This window comes from Mirounga leonina, unplaced genomic scaffold (genome assembly GCF_011800145.1).
Source record: "Mirounga leonina isolate KUSES-001 unplaced genomic scaffold, KU_Mleo_1.0 Mir_178, whole genome shotgun sequence".
Classification (NCBI taxonomy): Eukaryota; Metazoa; Chordata; class Mammalia; order Carnivora; family Phocidae; genus Mirounga; species Mirounga leonina.
This window is the reverse complement of record NW_023270464.1, coordinates 8,463,510-8,490,390: the sequence shown is the minus strand read 5'-3', so window position 1 is coordinate 8,490,390 and position 26,881 is coordinate 8,463,510. Positions and strand designations below refer to the sequence as shown.

At 39.1% G+C, this 26,881-nt stretch overlaps 1 long non-coding RNA gene across 4 annotated transcripts in view; it reads right to left on the bottom strand.

The window, feature by feature from the left end:
* Positions 1-26,881, bottom strand: part of LOC118022979 — a 72,081-nt gene that overhangs the window by 20,589 nt on the left and 24,611 nt on the right. Inside the window, exons 1-2 of one of the 4 annotated variants that reach the window (XR_004682613.1) lie at positions 22,173-22,195; positions 12,400-12,506 (exon numbers count right to left, since the gene is read on the bottom strand). The exons of 2 other annotated variants lie outside the window; for them this stretch is intronic. This is a non-coding gene — a long non-coding RNA (uncharacterized LOC118022979). Of the gene's footprint in view, positions 1-12,399; positions 12,679-22,172; positions 22,196-26,881 lie in introns of those variants that run through there. One more of the 4 variants, XR_004682612.1, reaches the window with a different exon arrangement.

Below are 26,881 nucleotides of genomic sequence, written 5' to 3'. Positions count from 1 at the left end.
ATAAATGGTGCTGGGAAAATTGGACAGCCACATTCAGAAGAATGAAACTCAGCCATTCTCTAACAGCATTCACAAAGATAAACTCAAAGTGCATGAAAGACCTCAATGTGAGGCAGGAATCCATCAAAATCCTAGAGGAGAACATAGGCAATAACCTCTTTGACATCAGCCACAGCAACTTCTTTCAAGATAAATCTCCAAAAGCTAGTGAAACAAAAGCAAAAATGAACTTTTGGGACTTCATCAAGATAAAAAGCTTTTGCACAGCAAAGGAAACAGTCAACAAAACAAAGAGGCAACGCACAGAATTGGAGAAGATATTTGCAAATGACACTACAGATAAAGGCTGGTATCCAAAATCTATAAAGAACTTCTCCAACTCAACACCCCAAAAACAAATAATCAAGTCAAAAAGTGGGCAGAAGCGATGAACAGACACTTCTCTGAAGAAGACATACAAATGGCAAACAGACACATGAAAAAATGTTCATCATCATTAGCCATCAGGGAAATCCAAATCAAAACCACACTGAGATACCACCTTACACCAGTTAGAATGGCAAAAATGGACAGGGAAAGAAACAACAAATGTTGGAGAGGTTGTGGAGAAAGGGGAACCCTCTTACACTGCTGGTGGGAATGCAAGTTGGTACAGCCACTTTGGAAAACAGTGTGGAGTTTCCTCAAAAATTTAAAAATAGAGCTACCCTATGACCCAGCAATTGCACTCCTGGGTATTTACCCCAAAGACACAGATGTAGTGAAAAGAAGGGCCATATGCACCCCAATGTTCATAGCAGCAATGTCCGCAATAGCCAAACTGTGGAAAGAGCCGAGATGCCCTTCAACAGATGAATGGATAAAGAAGAGATGGTCCATATATACAATGGAATATTACTCAGCCATCAGAAAAGATGAATACCCAACTTTTACATCAACATGGATGGGACTGGAGGAGATTATGCTAAGTGAAATAAGTCAAGCAGAGAAAGTCAATTATCATATGGTTTCACTTATTTGTGGAACATAAGGTATAACACGGAGGACATTAGAAGGAAGGGAAAAATGGGCGGTGGGAATTGGAGGGAGAGATGAACCATGAGAGACTATGGACCTGAGAAACAAACAGGGTTTTAGAGGGGGGGAGGGAGGGGGGATTGGTTAGCCCGGTGATGAGTATTGAGGAGGGCACGTACTGCATGGAGCACTGGGTGTTATATGAAAACAATGGATCGTGGATCACTACATCAAAAACTAATGATGTATTGTACGGTGACTAACATAACATAATAAAATTTAAAAAAAGAATGAAAAAAAAAAGAATCTATCTCAGGCATGTCCAGAAAAATGAAGCCATGTGTTGTGATCGATTTATACTTTTGAACTTTGGCTCCCCCACTCTGCAAAAATAGAAAAAAAAGTATTTAAAAAGAGGTAAACAAAAGGATCAGTTATAGTTATGGAAATAATTTACATTCTGATAAAGTTTGGGGGGTTCCTGAAATTTTAGTGCTTTCTAGGGAAGCAGTGGAAATCCTAGTCTATTTTCATTACATTAATAATGTTAATAATTTCAATTACTTTTTACAAGTTTGCCTAGCCTACCACATTAACATTTGTTGCATTGCTCAGGACTAACAGCAACTGAAGGTGACAACATGGTTATTTCATGCTACTGAGAAGCTCTTACTGAAAGGTCTCTGATTCATTCAAAAGGACAAATAATGATAATAACAAAGGCAATTTGATGTCTAGAATCTTTCAAAACGTGGCATCTGTGAGATGACTAACAAAAAAGACGTACTTGGTGATGGAATATAGGACTTATTAAATGAGTGGACTCTTAATCTATGCATAGCATATGAGGAAAATGGTTATTTGGGACTGGACCAGCCCTATTCAATAGAGGATACTGGTACTTCCCCAAAGAAAGTATAAGTTTTGTTCACTGATGATGATCTTTTAAGCAGGCTCAAGAACATTATACGTTCATCCTTTTTCATTTCTGAAGAAAAAAATTCAAGATTTTATTTTGGTAATAATTTCATGATTTCCTCCCCAAACTATAGAGTAATGGCAACTCATATGTGAGCAAATGGCGGGGCGGGGTGGGGGGGTTGTGCGTGAAATATCACAGGAAGGAATTTGTGTCTCTATAAAAGGGACCCCTGAAACATTCCTTAAATAGAAAATTGATTCATGTTTTATTTGTGCCCAAATGAGCTTCCTTACTGGAAGATTAGTTACATTTAATCTATTCTACCCGAACTTATGCTATAAACTCTTATAGGCAAGCTCTGTGTCTTTTTTTGTTAACATAATTTTCTTTGTGCCTGGTAGATCTTTGAGATTTCTTTATGATTCCTCAAGTAGCCAATATTACCAATGAACAGACTGCATTTTTATCCACTATTTTCCTTTGGCAATGTCCTCTCTATTCCACTCAATACAAATACCCTTCTTTCTAGCCTCTGTGCTCCATTCTAGGGATACAAGCATGAATGTCATGGTCTTTGCGCTCAAGAAGTTAATTGAATGTCAGAAAATGAACTATTAATTGTAGAGTTGCAGTAAAAAAAAATGGATGTTCTACTTTTGGCTAAAGGGCATTCTCAATGTCCTGTACGTAATAACACCATAAGCAATGACCAGTGTTTCTACAAATGACCACTCTGGTCCTAAAATATTTAGTGTCTGTACATTTATTAAACATAAATAACTATGTACCAAGAGTTGTGCTGGCTTTTTTATGATACCATATTCCATATGACAGAAAGTCTTTGGTCATTGTTTGAATAATTCCAGGTACATAGTAGGCTCTCAGGTAATATTTGTTAAATGAATAAATAAAAGCATATAGATAAAGAGAAAAATAAATAATAATAAAAATGCAACCAAATTAACATTTTGTAAAGCAAATTTCAAAAAGCTTCCATATGTTTCTTTCTTTCTTTTTTTTTTTAATCTGACATCATGACTGTCTCACAGAGCAGGGGTATTGAGAAAAGAACCTTGCATCTGAGTACAGAGATGTTGGTCTATCATAGCCTCATCTGGTATGAGAGCCTTCACTTTCTCACATGGCAAGCTAACTTCTGCCACATGCTAGTAAAAGAGTCTGACCTAGGGGTGGTACTCTCTGTTAATTTGTCCAAAGATACTCCTTTAAAAGGAACTTTTTGTGAATAACTAAGGGAAAGCTCTGCTTCACAAAGGATTTATTCCAAACGGAGGGATAAACATTAAAAATGACTTCCCTGCTCTAGAGGTTGCAGAACCACTGGATATTTCTGTGGTTTGAGGTGCACGGTCTAGCAACAAAATATGTTTAATCCTCCAACAGATGCTGCAACCTGTGGGATCCAAGGAAACCTGTGGGATGGCAGCTGTTCTTTGGGCTGTGGTGGGAGCTGCCTTCCCACTTCTGGGCTCAGGTGATAGGGCGAATGAAGGAGGCTAACTCTCTGGAGACCTGTTCTTCAGCCTTCTGGGCCATTAACAAAGGCAGCATTGAACTCTGGTTCCATGTGTCACACCAGTAGATAGATCAGAAGGACAATCTTTGCACACTGGAATTTTTTTTTTCCCACCAGCTTTATTGAGGTATAACTCACAAATAAAATTGTATATATTTAAAGTGTACAACATGATGATTTGGTATAGCTATGCTTTGTGAATTGATTAGCAAAATCAAATTAATTCACACATTCATCACCTTACACAGTTACCTTGTTTTTTGTGTGGTGAGAATGCTTAAGATCTACTCTTTTAGCAAATTTCAAGTATGTAATACAGTATTACTAACTACAGCCACCATACTGTACATTAGAGCCCTAGAACTTATTCATCTTATTACTGAAGTCTTGTACTCTTTGAGCAGCATCTCCCCCACCTTCTAACCCTTACCACCATTCTACCCTGTTTCTATGTGTTCAACTTTTTTTTTGTTAGATTTCACATATGAGTGAGATTATATAGTATTTGTCTTATTTCACTTAGCGTAATATCCTCAAGGTGCATTCATGTCGTTACAAATGGCAAGATTTCCATCTTTCTCATGGCTGAATAATATTTCATTGCATGTGTCTGTGTTCACACATATTGTGTGTGTGTGTGTGTGTGTATCATCATCTTTATCTATGCATCCATAACAGATGCTTAGCTTGGCAATTGTGAATGCCATGAAATGTATGGGAGTGCAGATATCTCTGAAATACTGATTTCATCACACACACACACACATACACACACACACACATACCCCTACATACATACACACATACCTAGAAATGGGATTGCTGGATCCCATGGTAATTCTATTTTTAATTTTTTGAAGAAATGCTATAATGTTTTCTATAGTGGATGTACCAATTTACATTCCACAGTATACTAGGTATACTACAGTATACTAGGGTTCCTTTGTCTACATCCTTGCCAATACTTGTTATCACTTGTCTTTTTGATGAAAGTCATCATAAGAGGTGTGGAGTGATATTGTGGTTTTGATTTGCATTTTCCTGATGATTAGCAATGTTGAACATTCTTTTGCTTGTGGATACCCAGTCTTTCCAGCACCATTTATTGAAGACACTACCCTTTTCCCATTGTGTGTTCTTGGTGCCCTTATCAAAGTTTGGTTGACTGTATATGCATGGGTTTGTTTCCCTATTCTGTTTCATTGGTCTGTGTGTCTGTCTTTATGCTAGTACCATGCTGTTTTGATTACTATAGCTGTGTATTAGTATAGTATTTGTACAGTTTGAAATCAAGAAGTGATGACACTTCAGCTTTGTTCTTTTTTCTCAAATTACTTTTGCTTTTGTGGCTCCATATGAATTCTAGGATTGATTTTTTTTTTTCTGTGAGAAATAACAATGCAATCTTGATAGGGATTGCACTGAATCTGTAGATCTGTGGGTAGCATGGACATTTTAATGATATTAATTCCTTCAATCCATGCACACACAACCTTTCCATTTGTTTGTATCTTCCTCAATATCTTTCATCAAGGTCTTATAGTTTTCTGCAAACTGGAATGTTGAAACAAGAAATGGAAGCTCAGAACTACACCCATGCTATCTCTTTGCTAGCTGATCATAGACCCATCTGAGCAGCTTTCCCCTGGTAGTGAACTCCAAGGAAACTGCTTAGAATTTTATTAGAGCTGATAAACCCACAAAATATTCCTATAACAAAACCTCATGTAATAAAAATTGAGAGTACGAAGTATTATGAGTGTGAACTGCATGTGAAATGGATGGCAAAAAATGTCAGAAGTCAAGGATCATGGTCAATGACATGAAGTAAAAGACCATGTCAATTGACTCTTAAGGAGAAGAAAAATCACAGGTGTGCAGAAAATCTGGCATCTATTTAAAAATTCCACAGAGCAACCATGTTTGCAAAATGAGAATGCAATCTTCTCTTCTACACATATTTTGGGAATTTAATTGTCCAAACAAAATTAGAGAACAGAGCTCATGAATAGAAGCTTGAAAGGGTGGAGGTGCATGATGGTGACAGAAATCGCATCCTTGTTTTAAAAAATATTTAATAAATCTAAAAAAAAAAAGAAACAAAATAAACTAAGGAAACCTTCGGAGTTGCTCAAAGATGTTTCCTGAATAATGAGATTTCCATGCCAGAGAAGGACAAGGAAGAAGAGATTCAACTATTCACCCATTCGACAAACATTTACGTACAGTGTGAGATCTTGGAAAGGTATGAAAGCAGCAAAAAAATGTCAAAGCACTGGGTCCAGGACACTGGGGCTGAACACAGAAGGAAAAACAGGAAATAGACAAGTGGAGAGGAGCCAGCATGCTGGGATGTTGGTGGCATGTTCAGGAACAGCAGAGAAAGTGGCTGGGAAGGGCAGAATGAGGGTCAGAAGATAAGCTTGAGATGTGGATTGAGGCCATACTTGGAGTTGTCTTCACGCCCAGGCCCAAGGGTATGGACTCTTGCCACTTGACACTAGGGAATTATGGGGAAATCTATATCAAGGAGCAGGAAAACATCTAAGTGGTATTCTTTTTTACAAGATTTTTCATTTTATGAGTTCTAAGGTACCTCCATCTAAGATACCTCCTCTTTATCAGGGTTCCTCCACTGGGTTTTTTCTCCTCCCCCAGGTCTCCAAGGAGGGTTGGGTCATTTCCATGCTGACTCTTTGGGCTTTTGTGATGCGAAGTTCAGAGACAGGCAAGGCTTGGAAGAGTCTGAGTCCAGAACTGGGGGCTGGGGGAGTTTGGAAGCAAAAGATCACTGGAGAAGCTCCAGGAAGTGACAAGAGTGGGGGATAGACAAGTAGGAATTTTGAGAAATGTTTCTGTGGGCACTGTGTCCCCTTCATGGTGCTGAGGAAACACAAATAAAGAACCTGAGTGATTTTGAAAATTACAAGTGTCTGCTGGACTGCATTTCTTTGAACATGCCTTTAGTGCAAGTACAGCCCACATGAATCAGGCTTCAAAGGGGTGACAGATAAGCCTGGAAGCAGAACTTATGGAAGATGATCAGAAAGAGTAGAGGAAGTATAGAGATTATCAAGGAATGGTGGCAATACAGTGGAGCTTGGGAATTGATTGCCTGCAGAGGAGTCCGAATGAAGAGCCCAAGATTTCAGTATGGAGTAGTCCCATAGAGGATGGGAAATAAGGCTCAATTTGGATGGCTTCTCTTGTCAATCTGCAGAGATTGCCTAGAGCACCCTGGTGAGAAAGATTGCAAATCAAGTGTGGAAAGAGTGTGAGTAGTGGGTGGAGATGTGTGCATGAGCTGAGGAGTTTGCCCTGCATTTGTTGACCCTGCACTTGGAGAAGGATGGCATCATTGGCAACATTAAGGACATCAACATGGAAGCTGGTGTTCTGGGAAGGAGAATGAGCTTGGATGAAGCTCGAGCAAAGTCTGCTGTTTTTACTATTTTGCATTTCTAGCCTTAGCCAATGCGTTGTAAAGTTACCACATTTGTATTCCAGTGCCAGCAGGGAGCTAAGCATCACAGTGTCCCCTTGAAGCAGGCTCATCCACTTACAGAAAACTCTGGGTGCCTTCAAAGGGGAAGTTGTATTCTTACAAGTCTAAACATATGCTGACCATACAATCCAGCAATTGTGCTCCTTGGTATTTACCCAGAGGAGCTGGAAATTTATGTCTACACAAAACCTGCACATGGATGTTTATAGAAGCTTTATTCATAATTGCCAAACCTTAGAAGCAACCAAGATGTCCCTCAGTAGGTGTATGAATTAATAAATTGACAATGGAATGTTACTCAGTGCTAAAAAGAAGGTATTAAGCCATGAAAAGACAAGGAGGAATCTTAAATGCCGATTACTAAGTAAAAGAAGCCAATCTAAGAAGGTTACATACTACATGAATCCAATTATATGTTATTCTGGAAAAAGCAAATCTATGCAGACAGTACAAAAATTAGTAGTTTCCAGAAGGCAGAAGGGGAGGTGGGGGGGACATATAGGCAGAATCCATAGGAGTTTGAGGACAGTGAAATTATTCTGTATAATACAGTAGTGCAGATATATGTCATTATACATGTGTTCCAACCCATAGAATGTGCAACACCAAGATGGACTCTAAGGTAAACTGTGTACTTTGGGTGATAATGATGTGTCAATATAGGTTCACTTATTGTAGCAAATGTACTACTGTGGTGAAGGATGTTAATATTGGAGAAGGCTGGCATATGTGCGGGCAGGGGTAAATGGAAACTCTCTGGTACCGTCCTCTTAATTTGCTGTGAATCTAAACTGCTCTAAAAAATAAAATCTTCTTAAAAAATTTTAAAAAGGTGTTGTAGATCAACTCCTAGAAATAACATGACCAAATAGACAGTGGACAGATAGCTTTTCTCCTCTTCCTTCTGCACTGGGGTTTACTCTGCAGTTTTCTAAGTGCAGACAAAGGCTGGATGGGGTGTTTTATGCAGTGTTGCCTGACTGTGAGTATGAGGGATAGCCTTCATTTCACTATCAAAGTTGTGCTGAAATAAGGAAGGCATCTCCCCTTTCAACAGTGAGCTCTGCTAGGGCAGAGCAGACCTCTGCTATATCTCCAGGCCCCATCACGGTCTAGGGCATATGTGGTCAATACGTAATTGCTAACAGCCAATATGTAATTGCTAACTGGAAGAATGAATCAATGTCTTTTCTGTTTCCCTCTTTCTTCTACTCAAGGAATCCCAGAATTGTACTTAGTAGTCTATTTTAAGTACATGTCTCACAATAAGACTCTACCTGAGCTATAGACTAGAACAGATCTTTTTTACTATTGTGGTGAATATATTTCAACAAATGTATTCAATCAACAAATATTTTGAGCACCTATTGTGTTTGCTCCTTTGATTTAACTGTTCCTCCTCTAGAAATTTATCCTACAGATATGCCTGTACTTATGCATCAAATGTGTGCAAAGAGTGTATTGATTGTGATAGCCAAATTCAGAAACACTGTGCTTCTCCATTAGTAGGGGGCTGGCTAAATAAACACAGTGCCCTGTTATAGAGAATGAAGCAAGCAGATCCTATGCAAGGGGCATCATTTTTCAATTTCTCCCAGTCCCCACAAAGACACAAAGAAACTACACAACAAAATCCAAAACCCACAGACAATATTTACAACAAAACTAGGTGTCAGATGATCCCCACTAATCCCAACATTTGTAAGCCACCAATAGCCTCAAGACCCATACAGTACCAAGTATGAATGGTTGAAAGAAGTTAGGAAGAAAGGGGGGTTGTGCATGAGGGATCTGAGAACAGAAGAACCCCAAAATAGACTAGGTATTCACTGGAAAGCACTGTGAGCCAATCTAAGAAACACAGGTGGCATCAGGACAGTGAACTCTCCAGCACAGGAGAGGGCTCACAGTAGGAAGGTGAGAGCAGCTTGGAGTAGTCAAGCCCTGAGGACCACTTAAGACTGACCAAGACAGAGCCTCATGCTTGGGAAGAAGTGCTGAGAGAGGAATCAAAATTGAACAGGATGAGAAAAAGGAAGGAAAAAGAAGTTTCACTCTGAACTGAGGGAAGGGAACAGCCAGGAAGTCCTGGAAAGCAGGTGGCCATATTTTTTTACACAGAAATAGGTGCCCTGTGAAGTTTGAAGAGTTTCCTAAGCCTTGCCTCTTTATAAAAGTTCAGGAAAACAGATTTCACATGAAAAAACAAGCAACAAAATAGTATCAAGGTCAATCCTATACAAAGTTATCAGAAAAAAAAAAGAGCCGAGCCACTGCAGCCAACAATAAAGTCGCACTAGAGAGACGTAGTCATAAAACATCAAGCTTCAGTTTTGATCTATTTCAGAAAAAAAAAAACCATTAATCAAATGATAGACATAAAAGAACAGTATCAATCAGGATTAGAAAAACTCAGAAATGAAGTAACCGAACTTGGGAAAAAATAGAACTAAAAGAAAAATTCACCCAAGAAGGAAACCTAAGCTACAAGGAATATGAGAGCAAATAAACACAACAGATATTGTCTCAAGAGAAATACAAAGTGAAAAAGAGAAAAAAAAAAAAAAACAAAAAGGAAATAAAGAGATAAAAAGGATTTAAGAGAAAGTACTGAACACCAAAGTGTACTGAACATAGGATAAGAGATATTCTTCAAGAAGAAAACCAAAGCAAGAGCCTTAATCCAAGAAAACTTCTCTGAGATAAAAGATCTGAAACTCTGTATTTGATTAGTACAATGCATACTTGACAATATTGGCCCAGAATGACCAACATAGGCTTGTAAAATGACTATAGTATAAAGAAAAAGAAAAAGAAATCTTTTGGACATCTAGAAAAAGAGAGAATGTGACTTATAAGGAAAAGAAAAATAGACTATGACCAGATTTTTTTTTTTTTTGGCAGTAACACTTTATGCCAGAAGAGAATGGATTAACATATTAAGATGGTCAAAAAAAGAAAGTATGAGCTGAGGATTTTATACCCAGAAAAACTGACCTTCAACTATAAAGGACACAGCAGACTTTTACCAACATGAAAGAACTCATGGAATATTGTTCCCATTGGCTCTTCCTGAGGAATCTTCTGAATAACAAGTCTCAGAAACTAAAAGTGTCAGAGAGGCATCATCATGAGGACTGGAGTTAAGCATTAGGAGGCGTCTGGTGGCTCAGTCAGTTAAGCAGCAGACTCTTGATTTTGGCTCAGGTCATGAGCTCATGGTCCTGGGATGGAGCCCCACGTCAGGCTCTGCACTCAGCGTGCAGGAGTCTACTTGAGGATTCTCTCTCCTCCTGCCCCTCCCCCCATGCACGTGTGCTCTCTCTAAAATAAATAAATAAATAAATAAATAAATAAATAAATAAATAAATACACCTAAAGTATATATATAGAATCTGTAGAACTAAGAGTGAATGAAGTCTGAGAGGGAAAGAATAGAAAGCAATAGCCATATGCTCTGACAATGAGGATATAATACAACCATTATAAAATTAAGTGAGAATGAGGAAAGCTTATGAGCAAAATTCTTTAATATTTTCAGTTAATCATATTATTGGTATCATTATTCTCTTATTCTGAGCATGTTATGTGTGTGATGTGAGCTAAAACAAATGACTTGGGATGTTCTAATTCTACCATCACTTGTGTCCTTGAGAATTAGGATTTTCTAGATGAAAGGAAAGACATACAGAGGTAAGAGAGAGAAAGTTTTGTGAATGCCTTGTGGTCTCAGATTTAAATGAGAAATACCAATATTGTGATGGTTAATTTTTTTTTTAAGATTTTATTTATTTATTTGACAGAGAGATAGCGAGAATAGGAACACAAGCAGGAGGAGTGGGAGAGGGAGAAGCAGCCTTCCTGCCGAGCAGGGAGCCCGACCTGGGACTTGATCCCAGGACCCTGGGATCATGACCTGAGCCAAAGGCAGTTGCTTAACGACTGAGCCACCCAGGTGCCCTGTGATGGTTAATATTAACCATCAGTTTGGGCCATGGGATGCCCAGATATCTGATTAAACATTGTTCTGGATATGTTTGTGAGGGTGTCTCTGGGTGAGATTAACATATTGCTAAGTGAAATAAGTCGAGCAGAGAAAGTCAATTATCATATGGATATGATAATTCACTTATTTGTGGAACATAAGGAATAGCATGGAGGACATTAGGAGAAGGAAGGGAAAAATGAAGGGTGGGAATCGGAGGGAGAGACGAACCATGAGAGACTATGGACTCTGAGAAACAAACAGAGTTTTAGAGGGGAGGGGCGTGGGGGGAAGGGTTAGCCCAGTGATGGGTATTAAGGAGGGCATGTACTGCATGGAGCACTGGGTGTTATATGAAAACAATGGATCATGGATCACCACATCAAAAACTAATGATGTACTTTATGGTGACTAACATAACATAATAAAAAAAAAAACACATATGAATTGGTAGACTGAGTAAAGCACATGTCCTCTCTAATGTCTTCAAATCAGTTGAAGGCCTGAATAGAACAAAAAAGAGTAGTAAGGGAGAATTCGCTCTCTCTGCCTGTCTTTGAGCTGGGACATTCCCTGCTTCCAGACTCTAGCTGGAACTTACACCATCAGCTCTCCTGCTTCTCAGGCTTTTGAACTCAGACTGGAACTATAGTATCAGCTCTCCTGGGTCTCCAGCTTGCTTGACTGCAGAGCTTGGAACTTCTCAGCCTCCCTAATGATGTGAACCAATTCCTTATTTTCTATCTATCTATATTTATCTATCTACATACCCATAAACATTTAATCTCTATCTCTATCTATCATCTATCTATCTATCTATCATCTATCTATCTATCTATCTATCTATCTATCATCTATCATCTCTCTATCATCTATCATCTATGTATCATTTATCTATCTATCTATCATCAATCTATCTATCTATCTACCTATCTATTTATCATCTATCATCTCTCTCTCTCCTTCTCTATCTCTATCTATCTTTCTTATCGATCTGTTTTTTTGGAGAACCCTGACTAAACAAATATAAACTCAGAGGTATCTTATTTATATATTTTGTATGTATGTTTGTTTGTTTGTTTTTCTAACTTGGTCCATCAAAAAGGCCTAGAAACAATGATCTACTCAATGGCACTGAAATACTACTTCTTTGCAAAAGAAATAAGGCCTTCAAAATGATTGATTTGAGGACTGGAGCAGGAAATGTACAAGATGAGCCTGGAATATCTTGTCACACCAGATGGCAAAGAAGCTCTCAAGGACTACTAGAGTCAGATCAAAAGGACCCAGGAGCCAACTTGAAGAGGCTCATATTGACCCAAGATTGAACAATTTGAATTTCACTAAGGATAATAATTGAAATGTGTTGAAATCCATCAAATAAGCTAAATCCATGAATTAATAACAACATTAAAACAAAAAGAATTAATCACCTTCAGAAGATGTGAAGGCACCAACTCTTTATCTTGAAAACTGGGCAAGAAAAGGAAAGAATCCAGAATTTTCATGTCCTTCATATATGAGCCACGTCACTGGGTAACTAGATAGTAGATGATAGAAAGTGAATCTTTATTAAAAAAAAAGCCAGATTAGGGGAAATTCCACTTATCAAAGAGCCCAGATTCTTCAACAGATAAATTGTAAAGAAATGAAAGGGACGAGGAGAAAAATATAGATTAAAAGAGATTTAAAAGACATATCAAAACATTATTTATTTATTTATTTATTTATTTATTTATTTATTTTTAAAATGTTATTTATTTATTTGACAGAGAGACAGCGAGAGAGGGAACACAAGCAGGGGGAGTGGGAGAGGGAGAATCAGGCTTCCTGCTGAGCCGGGAGCCCGATGTGGGGCTCAATCCCAGGACTCTGGGATCATGACCTGAGCTGAAGGCAGACGCTTAACGACTGAGCCACCCAGGCACCCCTCAAAACATTTTTTAATACATAGGATTGAAGAATAGGGTTTGTGAAAGCACATATGGGTGATAAAACTATAAAAAGAAAAACAAAAGGAAAGCATTACTATGAAAGTCAGATTAATGGTACTTATGGTGGGAGGAAGGAGACAGTGATTAGTGTGGGGTCTATGGAGGGGCTTCTGGGGAAGCTGGAAAAATTTTATCTCTTGGCCTAGTGTTTGCTTCATTATAATTCATTAAGCCAACATGTCTGATTTATGTAGTTTTCTATATTTGTATTTTATTTAAAATAACATGATTATAAAAATGAGTGAGATCTAACATAAAAGCTATGGGGGAATTACCCAATTAAAGTGAATATTTTGTGAACTAAGTTAATATTCAGTAATATATATGCTCTGGCACGTGAAGATTTTTTTACGTATTAAACTTTTTTCTTTTTTTAATGAGTGAGATCCAGATATACTGAAATGGGTCCAGATTTCAGGATATCTGGATCAATTTCCAAAATATATGGTCAAGTGAAATAAGCTAAAATAGAAGAGTGTGCATAATATGATCCATACATTTACGTGTCTGGGCAATATTTGTATGTGCATAGACTATCCTGGGAGGACACTCAGGAACTGGGCGGGGGGGTGGGGCAGGGGCTGAGAAGCAGACTTAACTTCCACTATATACCTCTTGAACATTGGCTATGTCCATGCTTATCATTCAAAAAAGCAATTAACTATCTTTTTTAAAAGAAAGTATTATTTCCAAAGGATCTGAACATCTCTTTCCTCTGATTTTCTATCTGTCATCCCCTTTTGGTCTCTGATTATTCACTGAGGAGGGTACACATGCTGACTGGTGGGTGGGCCAGGGAGTGACACTGCTTCAGTGATAGTCAGGCTTTATATAAGTTGCAGGGCTTTTCCTCAATTTAAACATTACCTCTTATCTGTACATTTGTTAGCTGACAGGGTTTGAGGTTGGCCTGCATTTGAATACCCTATAAGTATGTGTCACCCGGGTAGGGCCCTCAGAGTACCAGCCTTTCTTACCTGCGTCTTAGGCTTGGTGCTTGTTAGGTCCTCCACTGCAGGACCACCCTCTACTGTATCCATGGCATCATTTCTCCTCCCTAATCAGCTTCTTTTAGAATGGACGGGATTTCATAGGGAATGAAAGCTTTTTTTTTTCCTAGTGAAAGAGCTCTCTGTTAAAATGCTTTACGAAGAGAAATAAAAATGCTCAGTTGAAATTCCACACTGAAATTCAAAATAAAATATTTGAAATGTTTGGAGTCAGTTACTGCTTTTGAATTTTGTTGTTGTTGTTATTGCTAGATATTATAATTTTGGGTGAGATGTATAATGACCTCAGGGATTTATAACATAATTACTCTGAAAGTAAATCGAGAATCACTTGATATCATACATTATGAATAAGAAGTTATCTACATAGAAATTAAACTGTCTTATAGTTTATTTCTTTCAAAAATTATTCTGGCATGTAACTCACAAGAATTTTTTTTTCCTGGTTCACAGAGAGTGTGCATTTTTAAGTTTTAAAAGATGCTATCAAATTACCATAACCAAAGATCGTACCAGTTTATATTCTCACTAACAGTGTAGACTGTGATCCATTTGCCCATTTCCTGAAACTCTAATATTGGATGTTATCAGTCCTAAAAAAATTCTTTTGCCCTTCTGACAAGCAAAAAGGCTGATCCCATTGTCATTATCACATTTCTTTGATTAGTAACATGACTGATGATCTTTTCATTCATTATTAGCCAGTGTTTCTTCTTTTTGTGAAATTCCCATTCATATCCTTTATCCAGTTTCGACTGAGTTTTCTCATTGAGTTCTTTGCGTATTAGGGATAGTGACCTTTTCCCTCCTATTATAAATATTACATGTATCTTCTCTCCCTCTGTTATTCATCTTAATTTTGGGTGAGAAATCTTGCTACATAGAAATACTTAATTTTTGGTTGTCATATGCGTCCTTTGAACAGAGTTTTACATTAATTAAAATTTAAGAAGGGCTTTTGCTGTCTTTTTGCTTAGTGTTTGGTAGGGTTTTGTTGTTGTTGTTGTTGTTTGTTTGTTTTGAATCCAGCCCTGGCAGAGCAATAACCACCACCCAGGCCCTGAGCAAGAGCCAAACTTGCTCATATGTTGCCTTTATAGTTTCTTCTCTCTGTTCTATTACCTAGTCTGATAGATCTCACACTTGAATGAGAGTCAAAATCTCCCAGAGGGCTTATGAAAACCCTGATCGCTAGGGCCCAGAGATTCCAACTCAGCAGGTCTGTGGTGGACCTGCAAATTTGTATTTCTATTCACTTGTCCTTGTATTCATCGGTTCCACTAAGGGGTCAAGTCCCATCATCTCTCTTCTGGGCTCTTGCCATAGCTTCTTCTCCCATATCCATTATGACTCTCTTTCTATCCACTTGCCACATTGCAGCCAGAGGGATTTCAAAATTGGATCATGGTATTCTCTTCTTTACAACTCTTTCCCTGTGGTCTTTGGACCATCTTGCACTACTCTCCACATCTTTCTATGCTCTCTGCTCTTTGGCACAGTGACCTTTGGTAGTTGGGTAATGCCATGTTCTTTCTTGCTCCAGGGCCTTTGCACATGCTGTTCTCTGTGCTTAGAATCCTCTTCTCTTGCCCTTCACAATAGTGTTTGGTCATTTTGATGAGATGTAAATTTGAACTACATTTACAGTTAGGCTGCTATTTGGATCAGATCACTTAGCTCTTAATGAACCCACATGACTGCTAACATCCACGTGTCAAAATGATTTTGTGTTTTTGACTCATTAAGGAGCTCCTAGGAACACTGCCAGAAGCAGTACATCCTTTTCTTTAAGAAACAATGGCCTCCCCAAAAAAGGGCATTTTATAATAATGGTGATGAAAGTGAAGAGAATATGAAGAGTCTAAAAGTCTATAGTTAGAATATGGGAGTTTTAGATAAATTAACCATTTATAAAATGAATGAACTTACCACATGCTTTATGTGAAGGAGAAAAGCATCATCATCATTTTTACTTTATTTTGGCCATCAGGTAAATTAATAATTAATATTACTCAGTGGTGATATCACATAGGTTTGTTTTATTAGCAGAATATTTTAGTTGCTTTATAAAAATATAAAAAAATTTATTCCCATATTTAGAGACTCACTAAGGGTCTGAAAGAATCCCTTAAAAATTCTGGTTATAATTTTAACATTTTGGGGGGCGATTTTATGCATTAGTGTCATTTTGGGCACAAAACTGGAGATTTGTAAAGGTCTCAAGCTAGGTGCCTTGTGAATGTCAAGGCTCTAGACTGAACTCTTTTGAACAGAACTCCTTTCCTTCTGTACTTGGGGAAATAGAGTGACATGTGATATGGTTAAAGGTGTGGGGAGTGAGAGACTAGGTGAGTGATATAGAATCAATGGAGAATGGAAAGGGGCCAAATTATACCTTTTCCAAAGCTCAGGTTTGCACAAATGAGCATGCAAAAAAGAAAGGAATTGCACCAGGGTGGATGGTGCTGACAATTTGGATGCACCTTTCAAAGTTCTAACTGCAGAATAAACTGAGAAAGAGGGCTCTATTTTTTCCATTTGAATGTGACTAGTACACAATAATTGGTAGAATTTTGATTATATCCTTAAGTAACAAGTAGAAAATATGGTTATAATACATTTGTTTGGATGAAGAGTCTAAAAACAATTCACACTGGCAGACCCAGACCCAGAATTGAGGTCCCCTAACTTCTATTTTTTTTTTAAGATTTTATTTATTTATTTGAGAGAGAGAGAATGAGAGAGAGAGAGAGAGAGCACATGAGGGGGGGAGGGTCAGGGGGAGAAGCAGACTCCCTGCCGAGCAGGGAGCCCAATGCGGGACTCGATCCAGGGACTCCAGGATCATGACCTGAGCCGAAGGCAGTCACTTAACCAACTGAGCCACCCAGGCACCCCGAGGTCCCCTAACTTCTAACACTAAGATATATTTACATGGTCTTTCTCTAGTGAAGAAAATCAAATTCAATAAACATTAAAGTGTTTTTTATATGCTATGGCAGGTGGTTAGGGTTAGGGTGGGGGATTTGTGCAGATTACTCCCTGAGTCATGGGTCCTACCTCATGGGGCTCATGCTGGACTTGAGACAAAGTAAAAATACAGGCAGTTCTCACTTTTCATGGTTCTGATATGCATGAATCTCAGTTAGCAAGGTTCAGTTAAATAACACCAGGCCCCCAACAATGTGGTTCAAATTTCAGTTACCATATCATGGTATGGTAACTGTCTGTTACTTAAGTATAAACTCTGCTACTAGCTCTCCAGTCCACAAATAACTGTGTAAATAACACATGCAGCATGATCAGTGACCACTCATGCACTTCTTTCAAAGTCTGTAGTGATTGGTCAGTGTGCCTCTCTTAGTAAGTTGCACAGCCTCCTTTTCCCTCAGTGATAAGCATTTTATAAAAATGCATAACCAAAAGGAAGAATTGGCCAACAGAGATAAAGGTGCATCAAAGGAAAAAAAGTGATAAAGATGAAAATAAAATTTCAATTGGACATAAATGACATCGTGGAAGAAAGAGCTGACCATGGGAATGTTGACCCTGCCACCTTTGGAAAGACTGCAGATGTGCAGTCAGATGAACTTACTGAAAGCAAAATTACAGACATAAATGAGGAAAGTGGTCATGATAAAAAAAAAAAAGGTGTCCCAAAGGAAGTAACACCAGCAAAAACCACTTCAAGTTAAAGGAACTCTCAGATATATTTTATGACATTTGAAAGAATAAGGGGAAAATGTTGAAAGTGACCCAAACTCAGAAAGGAGGAGACAATTCACCAGGCATAGAAAAGTTGCTTGCTCCACATCATCAGTTCTAGACGAGAAAGAAAGTACTGTTCAAACTACTCTTGATAAGTTTTTTTATTTATTTATTTATTTATTTATTTAATTTTTTTTTTTTTAAAGATTTTATTTATTTGAGAGAGAGAATGAGAGAGAGCACATGAGAGGGGGGAGGGCCAGAGGGAGAAGCAGACTCCCCGCTGAGCAGGGAGCCCGATGCGGGACTCGATCCCGGGACTCCAGGATCATGACCTGAGCCGAAGGCAGTCGCTTAACCAACTGAGCCACCCAGGCGCCCCTTGATAAGTTTTTTTAAAAAAGAAACAAAACACTTTAATTATCAATGTTTCTAGTGTTTTACATTATAGCATGCTAATTAGATACTTAGTTTTACTATTTCTTTCTTTTCCTATATATTTGCCACTGACAATAAGAAGATTTTAAATGTTTTGACGGGTATTATTTAATGCCATTGAAAAATCATATTTTTCCCATTGATCATTAAGATTGCTCTGCATGGTTTCAGGTCACATGGTCATTTTTACTGTCCCGCACTACCATGCAAAGTGAGGACTGCCTGTACATGAATAATAAAATTTTAGATTATTTAGTAAGACATCATGATACAACAGGTGTCAAAACAACACATGATCAACTGCCAACTAATCTCTACAGTTATTGATTTCCCCAAAAAACCAAGGGAGAGAGAGATCTCTCCAGGTTGGGATGATGATGATGATGATGATGATGATGATGACGATGACCCCAATGATGATGGAAGTCCTGGGATGGGCTTTGGAATTTCCAATTTGGACAAATCCAGAGAAAGAAAGGTGGCATTCCAGACAAGTGGAAAGGTGTGTACAGAATAACATAGCAGCCCAGGCAATATTATTGCTATAGGAATAATGTCAGCAAGGAGAAGGGTTTGGCTGTGGAACTTATTCTTCTTCAAGCAGGTTTCCTGACAAATCACTGATGTCACAGTGTGTGTCTAAACACACTAAAGGCCCAAAGAACTGAGAATAAGCACCATATTCTAGTGGATAAAGTTGTTTCTCAGGGAGCATGGGTTAACAAGTCTGAAACCACTCTACATGTATACGGGAATTAAACAAATAAATGGTGGAAGTTAGGTTTCTCACTGTAGGAGTGGGAGGTTACAGGTAAGCAAGATGAGGAGGCTAGAAGCATCTACATGGTAATGGATTAGAATTGGAGACCCCAGTATGAACTCATGTTTATCTTATTATACTGTTACATATAGAAATATCTATAGATATGAGATGTACACAGGTTAGTGTACATACACGTATTTCCTTTGCCTGTCATCTGAGAAGGCCTCTCAGTAATAGCTCCCAGTGACAATGAGCACACCCACTGTCTGGATTTTGGTGTCTAATATCATTCTTCAGTAGAAGGAACCAGGTATCCATGGAGAATGGCTGAATCTAGGACTCAGGTTGGAAATATACCAATGAGCCTGGAGCATCTTGTAGTGCCAGAAGGTAAGGAAGTGCTCAAAAAAAAAAAAAAAAAATCTCCACAATAATGGAGGTATGTCAAAGAGATACAAAAGCTAACTGAAAGAGCTCCCAATGGTCAAAGCTGGAATTATTTGAGCAAAAAAGCGAAGTCATATATAACCCAAAACATAAATACCCACAAGTCCATATTTATACAAATAAATGACTGAATATATAAGTAAGTGAATAGTGGAGAAGAAATCTCCTAAGTGGAAGCGTTCCAAGTAATTTATAGAGATAACTTTACTCTTAAGGAGAGGGAGCATAACATTTCACTCCCTATGTGTGGGCTGCACATAGTGATTGTCTCCCTAAAAGCACAGAGTGGAAAGTGCAGGGAGTAACTTTACAGTAGAGAAAGTGCAGGGAGTAACTTTACAGTAGACAAACACTCCCTGAGACCAGATGATCAAGGTCACATCAACAGTGATAAGTCATGTTGATACAGGTACCCTTGATGTGATGTGCTGAGAATGTGTTTTACGTCTGTGGTCTTCCTCCCCCAAAACTATATTACCCCAGTCTAACTATGAGAGAAATATAAAAAAAAAATTCCAGTTGAGGAAAATTCTGCAAAATATCTGACCAACAATCCTCAGAACTGTTGAAGACATCAAAAACAAAGAATGTCTGAGAACTGTCACAAACAAGAGCAGTCTAAAGAGACATGACAACAAATTGTTAATGTCGTGCCCTGGAAGGGCTCTTAGAACAGAAAAGGACACTAGGGAGAAAAACCGAGGAAATCTGAATAAAATATTGACTTTAGTTAATGATAGTGTATCAATATTGCTTCATTGTGACAAATCTACCATACTAATATAAGATGTTAACAATAGGGAAACTGTATATGGATTGTATAAAAACTCTGTACTACATTTGTGATTATTCTGTAGCTCTATAGTTGTTCTAAAATATAAAAAAATTATTTTGACAAAGGTAAATCAGACTATTTCCTTCCTCTTCTTAAAGCCCTTCTAGTCATTTGCTCATTCAAAAAGTTCAGACTGTGAGACTCCTAATTTCCAGCCACTGTATGAGGTGCTGAGGATTTAATCATGAGTAGAGAAATCATTCACTCTTATAATTTAATAGGGAAGTTTAGATCCATTGCACCTCTGGAGAAAAGGTTCAAGGTGGTAGGAGAGCCTGTAACAGGGGGCCTGATGAGGTCTAGGACTCAGGGGAGACTACTCAGAGGTGGATGGGTGGGAGGGCCTGTCATGGAGAAAGCCTGATGCGAGCTAGGGCATCTGGGGAGGCCAGCATGGCTGGAGGGCAGAGAATGGAGGCAAAGGATGGTGGGACGATAGGCTTCCAGGGTTGGCAGGGCCCATCAGGGAGCCTACAAGGCCTTGTTCAGGATTCTGGCTTGTTTCATGAGTGATGGGAACCGCAGTAAATCCCCATTGGTCTTTCTCAATAATATGAGGTAAGATACACCGTCTGTTTTGCTCTTGACTCTGTCTTCAGCATTTAACACAATGTCAGGAATGGCAACTTGATTTCCCTTTTTAAAAAATCTATTTTGGGAGTGCCTGGGTGGCTCAGTTGGTTAAGCGTCTGCCTTTGGCTCAGGTCATGATCCCAGGGTCCTGGGATCGAGCCCCATGTTGGGCTCCTTGCTCCGCAGAAAGCCTGCTTCTTCCTCTCCCACTCTCCCTGCTTGTGTTCCCTCTCTCGCTGTCTCTCTCTCTGTCAAAAAATAAAAAAATAAAATCTTAAAAATAAATAAATAAAAAATCTATTTGGGGGATATAATTATAGATTTACAAGAAGTTGCAAAAAAAAAAAAAGTACAAGAAAGTCCAGTGTACCCTTCATTCATTTTCCCCCAACGTAACATCTTCTTTAACTATAGTACAATATCAAAAGCAAGAAATTAATACTGATTCAATCCAGAGAGCTTGTTCAGATAGTCACAGTTTTATATGCACTCATTTGTGTGTGTGCACAGTTCTGTGCAATTTTATCACATGTGTAGACTCACATGACAACTGCAATCAAGATACTGTCCCATCACCACCAGGCTCCCTCACACTATCCTTATATAGCCACACCCACCAACCCCCTGCCCTCCTGGCAACCATTACTCTGTTCTATATCTCTATATATTTTATTTATGAATTATTTTTTTAGGAAGAAGGTTGACATGCTCAGAGTGACCTGACCAAATGTGAAAAGTGTTCCTTGTTTCTGCTGTGTGGAGTGGGGGGGGGGGGGCAAGGACAAATATTAGTCAAGGGGATAAATGATGGTCAAAGGGTAGTCATAGTTGAGTGATCAAGCCAGATGCAGTGAAGCAGGACATAGTGGTGAGGTTTTGCAGGAGCTGATAGGCCAAGGCTGCTGGGTGGGTTGTCATGAAGATGTTGAAGTTACTCAGGATAATGGCAATGTTTAAATAGAGAAGCAGACAGGAATGAATGGCAGGCACCAGCCACATGAAGTAGAGAGAATACAAGGGTAGATTTGTAGCCAACACTAGCTTGTTAACCAGCATAGGGGGTGAACAGGTGACATAGATGGAACAGTGTGTTATAACTAAATGGTAGGAGCCTCCACATTATAACCATCTTCAAATAGACACAAGGAACACAATGAAGCAAAGTTCTGGGGCAGCTTTAGGAAGTGGCAGATTTGGATGAGAGAGAACAGAGGGATCTCCCTTCCACAACCTAAATCTTTAGGACTTTTCGTGACTCTGATTTGCCTGGTTTTGCCACAGGTGAGAGCTGGAATTGAAAGATGAGACTTGGCTAGAACAGACCCTCACCATGCATGGGTACAAGAGGCAGATAGAAGAGGAGAGAGAGCAACGGTGGTATACTGGTTTTATAGGATTCCTGCAACAAAGTACCACAAACTCGTGGCTGAAAACAGACCTTTATTCTCTCACAGTTCCAGAGGCAAGAAGTCCAAAACCAACGTGTCAGCAGGGCCATGCTTCCTCTGAAACTTGTAGGGAAGAATCCTTCCTTGCCTCTCCTAGCTTCTGGTGTTTGCTAGCAGTCCTTGGCATTCTCAGCTTGTAGATGCATCTGTGTTTCTTCTCTTCTTGTGAGAACACAAGTCATATTGGATTAGGGTCCCATTCTAATGACCTTGTCTTAACTTGAGTACGTCTGCAAAGCCCTATTTCAAAATAAGGTCACATTCACAAATGTTAGGGGTTAGGACTTCAACGTATTTTTTTAGGAGACACAATTCAACCCATAGCAGCTGAGATGGGCATCAATGCCCTCCAAGTAATGTGGTCCAAACATTGATCAAATAAGTCACTCCTTTACAGGGAGGAGCAAGCTAGGGGCAGAGAAAACTTCTGGGGCATGAGATGAGGAATAAGTTCCCCTTAACAAAAGTCTTCTAAAATGGAGTGCATTCTTTAAAAGAAAATTGCAAAACTAAGTAGGCACTGATTTCAAAAAAATTAATTCTTTCAGAAGGATTGACTTGCCAGAGTATCTTCTAGCAAAGACAGATTTTTCTCAAATCTTTTGGTATATTCCAGAAATTCTGAAAGATTTAAGAAAAAAGGGATGTTTGTAGGAAGAAAGAAATGAGAAATTTTATTTAATAATGACTGAAGGGAGATTGGCAAAAGAGCCAGCAGTAATGTTTGAAGATTAAATGTATGTATAAGATTAATGTAGAAAATATTAATCGCTAATAATTTACATAGCAGTTTGTTGAGCTTCTGAGGAGAAGCACATTATAGGTCCCCTGGGGCATTATCTGTATATTATCAAGACTTTATGTTAGAGCATTTATAAAGCACCATCATTCTTACCATGTGTTTATGAATATTTGGATCCATTAAAAACGTTTTGGTTGCTTCTTTAAACATCCCATTCTATCAATCATGAAAATTTTTCTTCCTTCCTTCTTTCCTCCTTTCAAATTGATTGTCCCTGAAAGCTATGAAATGCTCTGAATTTTGTATCCATTTGGGAGCTATTTACATGTGCTGTTTGAGAAATTTTCCTTAACAAATGCAGGGAGGACCCTCTGACCTCCTAAGGACTCTTGGTCTCTCCCTTCTCATGAATTATAATAAACTGGACATTTTTCCCATGACACAGAAGCTTTCCCCTTTGCACAGGCCCACCTAGAAGGGGCATTAAGGATTTTAGGTCACTGGGATACCATTCACTAAGTTCTGTGCAGTACATCATTGCAACTGCCCTGAAACACTAATTTACCAAAGAGTAGCCTAGTTTTACTAAATTACAACTGTAATTTACTAAATTTTACTGAGGAAGTAATTTCCTAAATGGTACCCTAGTGGCTTGGACAAGCAATTACAGTTTCCAGTCGTATCTAACTTACTTTGAGGACACAGACTATCGGAAAAACCATCAATCTTCACAATTCTATGGATGTGCTTCATCAAAAACTCACTGGTCTTCACTGTACACAACAGAGCTCAGATGAGGCTAAATTGGGAGGACACCTTGAAAGGATTCAGAAGAGAGAAGAAGCAGGGGAGCCTTGGCACACAAAGTTGGACATACCGTTGGCCAGAGTTAAAGCCAGCTCACATAGCACAGTCATACTAAGCAGAAAATACCAAAGGAACAAGCACCAGTACAGGGTGCCCGGCCTCGATGGGCTGTCCTTGTGCAGGGCACAACCGTAGTTGGTTGCCCAGCTGCTAGTTCTGTTTCTTATCCATAAGGCCAATACAGAACCCTGGAAGCACCACAGAGAGAGACTTGGTGGAATGGATGCTGGCATAGAATCCAGAAGAACTACATTCTGGCCACAGTTCTTCCTGTCACTAGTTGAAAGGCTGGATGAGAGAAGTTGGAAGATGGCAGCAGAGTAGGAGGCTCACCTCTTGTCATGAATATAACTAGATGACTATCAAATCATCCTAAATACTCCAGAAATTGACCTTAAGACTGGCAGAACAAACTCCATAACTAAAGGGAGAGAAGAGGCTACATAGAAGAAGGCAGGAAGTATGGAGACATGGTTTGGGAGAGAAATGGATCATGGCTGCTGTAATGGAGAGGGAGCCATGGTTATGGAGAAGGGCAAAAGACAGACTAGCACACAAGACAGCTCCCAGGGAAATGGAATCCCCACAGTAACTGGCTTGGAAAGTGAAAGGGGATAAATTTTGTGACTTCTGGCAACCAGCAGGGCTTAAAGCCTGGAGTTTTAAAGGTCAGCAGGGTTGGCTGTGTTAAATCCCAGAAGGCATAGCGCTGCTCTTGGAGAGAAGGCAGGCAAACAACCAGTGGACGTACAACATGGAAACAGCGGTCTGAAGAGCACTTGGGGCATTTAGTGGGGAGGTAATTCACTTATCTCAGAGTGTGTCCTGGAGAGACAGCATTTACAGACAGACCACTCCAAGAACAAAGAAACTGGCCAGTGCCATTTCCTTCCCCTACCTCCCAGCATAAGCACAGGCCTTCCTGCAGGAACCAATGTGGAGCTCACTTGCTATGTACCTTGCTTGCCCCAAGCCCTACTCCCCACACTCTGGTGGAAATGCCCCTCCAAGTCAGGCTTGGCTCAGTCCCAGCACAGCAGACCCCCTCCAGGAGACTGGCCAAACCCCGGCTCACACCTCATCTCCCCACTCAGAAGTTTCTCAGAACCTCAGTTCTGGTGGTAGTGGTGACAGTTCTTATTTCATAAGCAGAGCAGAGCACACCTAGTGAAAATGCACCACATTCAGCCCAGGGACCAAACCCTGCCCACAATGGGCAAAGAGAGCCTCTGCAGATGACTGGCCTTAAGGATAAAGTGGCCAGGACAAAACAGGAGAGCACATGCAACACACATTGGAGACACTCACAGAAGTGTCAGGCCATGGGGAATAGGGAACACTACATGGGAGGGCACTACAGGACCTCTTCTTCATAAGGCCACTACCCTCAAGAATAAGAGATGTATCTGATTTCCCTAACACACAGAAATAGGCACAGAGACTTAGACAAAATGAGAAGATAGAGGAATTTATCCCAAATGAAAGAACAGGACAAGGCCACAGCCAGAGATCTAAGCAAAACAGACATAAGTAACATGCCTGATAGAGTATTTAAAGTAGTAATCGTAAAGATACTCACTGAACTTCAAGAGAAAAGAGTGGAAGACCTGAGTGAGACCTTTAACACAGAGCTAAGGAATAACATAGCAGAGATAAAGAGCCCAATAAATGAAATAAGAAACATGCTGGATGGAATGAACAGCAGGCTGGAAGAAGCAGAAGAATGAATGAATGACCTAGAAGATAGGATAGTAATGAAGCTGAATGAAAAGAAAAAGAATTATTATACAACATGAGAATAAACTTAGGGAACTCAGTGACTCCATCAAATATAATAATATTTGTATTCTAGGAGTCCCAGGAGAAGAAAAGGGGGAGAAATTTTATTTGAAGAAATAATAGCTGAAAATTTCCCTAATCTGGGAAAAGAAAATGATATCTAGATCTAGGAGGTACAGAGAGCTCACAACAAAATCAACAAAAGTAGATCCACACCAAGACATATTGCAATTGAATTGGCAAAATATAGTGATAAACAAAAACAAAAAAAATTAAAAGCATGAAGACAAAAGAAGACAGTAACATATAAGGGAACCCCCATAAGGCTAGTTGGGGATTTTTCAGCAGAAACTTTGTAAGCCCAAGAGAGTGGCATGATATATTCAAAGTGCTGAATGGGAAAAATCTGCAGCCAAGGACACCCTATCTGGCAAGGCTATCATTCAAAATAGGAGAGATAAAGAGTTTCCCCAGACAAACAAAAACTAAAGGAATTCATGACCACTAAACCAGCCTTGCAAGACATATTAAAGAGGACTCTTTGAGTGGAAAGGAGAAACATAAAGTGGCAGTATGAAGGTAGGAAACAGAAAAGCAGTAAAAATGAATATTTCTGTAAAAAATCAGTCCAAGAATTCACAAAATAAAAGGATGTAAAATATGACAATATGTACCTAAAACATGGGAAGAGAGGAGAAAAGAATGGTTCAAACTTAAACCATCAACGTAATACAGACTGCTATATGCAGGTTGTGTTATACACAAACCTAACAGTAACCATATATTAAAAACCACTAATAAATATGCAAAGAATAAAGAGAAAGAAATCCAAATACATCACTAAAGAAAGTCAACAAACCATGAAAGAGAGAAAGACAAGAAAGGAACAGAGAAAATAGTCAGAAACAACTACAAAAATAATAAAATGACAATAAATACATATCTATCAGTGATTACTTTTTTTTAAAGAAAGATATGTCCACTTATTTGAGAGAGAGAGAAAAAGAGAGAGAGTGCACATGGGTGGAGAGAGGGGCAGAAGGAGAGGAAGAAAGAGTATCTCAAGCAGACTCCCCGCTGAGCATGGAGCCCAATGTGGGGTTTGATCCCAGGCCCTGACATCATGACCTGAGCTGAATTCAAGAGTTGGACACTTAACTGATTGAGCCACCCAGGCACTCCCATATCTATCAGTAATTACTTTGAATGCAAATGGATTCAAAGATTCATCTATATGCTGCCTACAAAAGACTCACTTTAGACCAAAAGACACCTGCAGATTAAAAGTGAGGGGTTGGAGAAACATCTATC